This window comes from Artemia sp. Qi Xiang Cuo, chromosome 12 (genome assembly GCF_049724085.1).
Source record: "Artemia sp. Qi Xiang Cuo chromosome 12, ASM4972408v1, whole genome shotgun sequence".
In the NCBI taxonomy this organism is placed as follows: domain Eukaryota; kingdom Metazoa; phylum Arthropoda; class Branchiopoda; order Anostraca; family Artemiidae; genus Artemia; species Artemia sp. Qi Xiang Cuo.
Window position 1 is genome coordinate 55,884,715 of NC_142805.1, and position 6,056 is coordinate 55,890,770.

A 6,056-nucleotide genomic window follows, 5' to 3' on the forward strand; every position below is an offset into this window, starting at 1 on the left:
ATAACTACCGCTGCAACCCTGATTTTATGAATCCATCCCATGACTCCAGACAGAGCTAATTCTCTTACAACGCCATACCCAATTTAGTATAGCCAAGACGTCGTTCTTTATTGTAAATAGGATAGTTAACTTTCACTTAACAGGCCAGGGTTCGATTCCCGGTGTGGGAAAATTTTTAACTCTATAATCTTCGAACATTTGAACCTTTTATAATTTATAATGATGTATAATATAAATACTGTAATCTTAACTATAGTGAAGTTGCCTATGCAAGTTAGTATAGGGAAGAGTTCGATCTTTATTATGATACCGCTGGTATACGATTATGTTTGAAAGACTGCAGTGTGAAAAGACATCAAAATGCAGTTTTTGGTGGAAAAATTTATTCTCTTTTAGAAATAATTTATTTTAGTTACTATAGATTTTTAACCCAATTAATTTCCTTTAAAATGAGCTATTGAACAACCCTCTACGATGTTCCAGTGCCAATCTATCTCTGGATAAAAAAAAAGAAAAAAAAAAGAAAAAAAAAAGAAAAAAATATCCCGTTTAGGCAGAATGTTGTAGTAGCTGCCACTTTTCTTGATTTTCAAGCCAATATATTTCCCTTGCTGTTCAAGCCAAGGGACAGAAATTTTACTATGCAGGGGTTTCGGACAAGGCGGTTCTAATGGTGTACTTTTTGTTTTGATCTGACTCTTTTTTTAAGAACTATGGGTTTTTATATTTCTTAACATTGGACGTGATCGTCTCTTACTAGGTTGCTAGCTACCGCTGCAACCCGGATACTGTAAAAATAAAATATATATTAAAAAATGGAATTTTTTGGTCTGAAACTACATAGTCAATCCAACATCGGGTAGTTAGAACCTAACCAAAAATAAAACTAATTTTAACATTTTAAGGTATTTTTCTAGCTTGAATTGAAATATTCGAACTATTGCTCGGATACCGTGGATATTTTTGCAGTTTACACAAGCTGCAAAGAACGCACAGGCTGATCTTTGTAAATTGAGAAAAAATTTACGAATGTTTTACCGGGATTACGAAAAATATTCAAAATTAAAGATTAAAATTATCTCTGAAAGAATAGATTTTGTTGAAAAGTCAGCTAGAGATGCTTTCGCAAAACTTCATAGTAATATCCAAAAGAAATGTTGTATGTTTAGTGAAAAGCTTCCAAGGTATGGACCGGCAACTGTGGAACAGTTTACAGATGTAATGGGAAATCTTATACATCACTGTGAATATATGGAGGCATAATTGTCCTTTACTTAGTTTCAGCTTAAATACGATGATCGAGCATTTATGTAATACTAACTACATCCAGCGACTATGACGTCATTGATCAATATTGTATATAAAAAATTAAGTTTTTCGTAAAAAATGATTAATTAAAAAAAAATTAAGTGCAAAAGGCGCTAGATCTAGATATTTCCTTTAAAATGAGCTATTGAACAACTCTCTACGATGTTCCAGTGCCAAGCTATCTCTGGAAACAAAAGAAAAAAAATATCCCATTTGTGGAGAATAACGTGGTTAAAGTCAATTTTTGTGATTTTCAAGCCAATATATTTCCCTTGCTGTTCAAGCCAAATGACAGAAAGTTTCCTATACAGGGGTCTTGGACAAGGCAGTTCTAATGGTGTACTTTTTGTTTTGATCTGACTGCCTTTTTAGGAGCTATGGGTTTTTTTATTTCTTAACATTGGACGTGATCGTCTCTTACTAGGTTGCTAGCTACCGCTGCAACCCGGATATAGTTAAGTGGCATTATCAAGAAAATAATCAAGCAATCAAGTAGCTACCTAAGTCCAATGTATGCATTGGTATGTTATTCCAATGATCGTCTTTTAATGTAACCATTGAACAGCTCTTTACGATGTTTCAGTGCCAAGCTATCTGTGGAATTACTAACCTATACTATAATAAAGTGGCGTATAAAATTAAGTTTAGGCAAGAGGTCGTTCTTTATTGCAACTTTTAATGTAACCATTGAACAACTCGCTACGATGTGCCAGTGCCAAGCTATCAGTGGTATTACTAATATATACTATAATTAAGTGGCGCATAAAATTTAGTTTAGGCAAGAGGTCGTTCTTTATTATAACATCAGTTACTATGAGATAGACTTCGGTCCTTACTGTAAGGAGGTGATCGACTCTTACTAGGTTGCTAGCTACCGCTGCAACCCGGATGTTTTTATCTGACTCTTTTTTTAGGAGTTATGGGTTTTTATATTTCTTAACATTGGACGTAGGCGTCTCTTACTAGGTTGCTAGCTATCGCTGCAACCCGGAGTTTACATATCGGTCCCTTATGTAAATTACTATGGAGCGTGATCGTCTCTTACTATGTTACTAGTTAGCACTGCAACCGGGATTACATAAAAAACCTAACTGACAAATACTATTTATGACGAACTATATCGGTTGTTGTTGCTAGCTACCGCTGTAACTTGGATAAAAACTGATTACAAACAGAAAAAAACCTACGGCTTTTTCTTCTTTGAAATAGTAAGAGACGAACCTCAAAGAATCAAGTATCTAACTAATTCCAATGTATACAATTGTTCGTTATTCCAATAATCATCTTTTAATGTAATAATTAAGTGGCGTATAAAATTTAGCATAGGGAAGAAGTCGTTCTTTATTATAATTTTTAACCCCATTAATTTCCTTCAAAATGAGCCATTGAACAACTCTCTACAATGTTCCAGTGCCATGCTATCTGATGAATTACTAACCTATACTATAGTTAAGTGGCGTATAAAATTTAGCATAGGTAAGAAGTCGTTCTTTATTATAAATTAATTTCCTTCAAAATGAGCAATTGAACAACTCTCAATAATGTTCCAGTGCCATGCTATCTGTTGAATTACTAACCTCTACTATAGTTAAGTGGCGTATAAAATTTAGCATAGGTAAGAATTCGTTCTTTATTATATTATAATCTATAATGATGTATAATATAAATACTGTAATCTTAACTACAGTGAAGTTGCGTATGCAAGTTAGTATAGGGAAGAGTTCGATCTTTATTATAATTTAAAATAATTTGTTTTAGTTACAAAAGGTTTTTAACCCAATTAATTTCCTTTAAAATGAGCCATTGTACAACTTTCTACGATGTTCCAGTGCCAAGCTATCTCTGGAAACAAAAGAAAGAAAGAAAAAAAATATCCTGTTTAAGCAGAATGTTGTAGTAGCTGCCACTTTTCTTGATTTTCAAACCAATATACTTCCCTTGCTGTTCAAGCCAGGGGACAGAAAGTTTCCTATACAGGGTTTTCGGACAAGGCGGTTCTAATGGTGTACTTTTTGTTTTGATCTGACTTCTTTTTTTTGAACTATGGTTTTTTTATTTCTTAACATTGGACGTGATCGTCTCTTACTAGGCTGCTAGCTACCGCTGCAACCCGGATTAATTTTTAAGAGAACAAGTTGCTTTCTTCAACAAATGGCTTCAATCTTAAAGGCAAAGTCGGTATGATAATATTGTACCCTCTTTAAAGAGTGAATTTTAATAACTACTACGTGAGATCTTCTTGACTAACACCATTTATGATCGATCCTTATGTCCCACTATACAAGTTAGTAAAGGAAAGAGTTCGTTCTTTACTATAACTAATGGTGTACTTTTTGTTTTGATCTGACTCTTTTTTTAAGAACTATGGGTTTTTATATTTCTTAACATTGGAGGTGATCGTCTCTTACTAGGTTGCTAGCTACCGCTGCAACCCGGATTGTTTTTGGTTATTCTTTCTTTTTTTCCACTCGCGTGAGACCATATTTTTTCAAGATTTAAAATTATTAAGCACACAAAATCCCGTGTCGAGTATCTAAAACCTAGCATAAAACAAAACTAATTTTAAAATTTTCAGGTATTTATCTTGTTTGAATTACAAAATTAGTATTATTGGTTAGACACCATAAATATTTTTGCAGTTTACATAATAAGTTTAGCGATTCTGGACTGAAAACTAAAATAATTGCATTTATGAGACAATAATATGGAGATATGTACTTTACGGGTTACAAACCAAAAAAAGTTTGGTTCCAGGATACAATAATAAATTTGAACTGAGATGAAAAAAATTTTCTTCCAGGAGACAAAAAGCAAAACTAATTTTAGAATTTTCATGTATCTTCGAACATTTGAACCTTTTATAATTTATAATGATGTATAATATAAATACTGTAATCTTAAGTATAGTGAAGTTGCGTATGCAAGTTAGTATAGGGAAGAGTTCGTTCTTTATTATAATTTAACCCTATAATCTTCTAACATTTGAACCTTTTATAATTTATAATGATGTATAATATAAATACTGTAATATTAAATATAGTGAAGTTGCCTATGCAAGTTAGTATAGGGAAGAGTTCGATCTTTATTATAAACTTTTCTTGATTTTCAAGCCAATATATTTCCCTTGCTGTTCAAGCCAAGGGACAGAAAGTTTCCTATACAGGGGTTTCGGACAAGGCGGTTCTAATGGTGTACTTTTTGTTTTGATCTGACTCCTTTTTTTTCCTTTTTTTGCCTATGCAAGTTAGTATAGGGAAGAGTTCGATCTTTATTATAACTTTGCCCGACTGGACAAGGTATTTTACTGCAGAGAAGCAAATTTTCAAAAGATCCTTGTCTAACATAAATACTTGACTTTTCTCTCTCAATTTTAACTTTTCCATACAACTGGTCTATTAAATACCTTTGCTTTTCTCTTTTCATGATACTATGCCTTGTTTTTGTGTAGTACTATTATCTTTAACTTACTTGAAGCTTGCTTGGATAAAGCCATTAATGTTTCAGCTTTGTAGTCTTACGGGTCCTTATATTATCTGTTTTAAGAACTATGGGTTTTTATATTTCTTAACATTGGACATGATCGTCTCTTACTAGGTTGCTAGCTACCGCTGCAACCCGGATAAGAGACGAAACTCAAACAATCAAGTAGCTAACTAAGTCCAATGTATGGAATGGTTTGTTATTTCAGTGATCGTCTTTTAATGTAAAAATATAAATACTGTAATCTTAACTATAGTGAAGTTGCGTATGGAAGTTAGTATAGGGAAGAGTTTGATCTTTGTTATAACACAGGAAAAAGCCTACGGCTTTTTCTTCTTTGAAATAGTAAGAGACGAGTCTCAAATAATCAAGTAGCTAGCTAATTCCAAATGTATGCAATGTTTTTTTTTCCAATGATCGTTTTTTATTGTAACTAGGTTTCAGCCATCTCTACAGCCATGATACTATTGGAAATTACACAATCCCTATTTATGTTTTAGTTAACATGGGCAAGGTGTCGTTCTTTATTATATATAGACTAAGGTTCGTTCTTTCATGTAAAACTAGCAAAACATTTTTTAAGCCTGATGAAGATTTAACTAATGTGTCAAAAGTAAGGTTGCAAGTCGACGATTTTATTTTGGCCTTATTATAATTGGTATGGTGAAATAATAATACGCATATGGCTCTTAAATCATACTTCTTTATAGTTCAATATGGTCTAGTGGCTAGGATAGTTAACTTTCACTTAAAAGGCTCGGGTTCGATTCCCGGGGTGGGAAAATTTTTAACACTATAATCTTCAAACATTTGAACCTTTTATAATTTATAATGATGCATAATATAAATACTGTAATCTTAACTATAGTGAAGTTGCGTATGCAAGTTAGTATAGGGAAGAGTTCGATCTTTATGATAATACACACAGGAAAAAGCCTACGGCTTTTTCTTCTTTTAAATAGTAAGAGACGAGTCTCAAATAATCAAGTAGCTAGCTAATTCCAAAGGTATGCAATTTTTGTTATTCCAATGATCGTTTTTTATTGTAACTAGGTTTCCGCCATCTCTACAGCCATGATACTATTGGAAATTACATAATCCCTATTTATGTTTTAGTTAATATGGGCAAGGTGTCGTTCTTTATTGTAGTTTGAAAGACTGCAGTGTGAAAAGACATCAAAATGCAGTTTTTGGTGGAAAAATTTATTCTCTTTTAGAAATAATTTATTTTAGTTACTATAGATTTTTAACCCAATTAATTTCCTTTA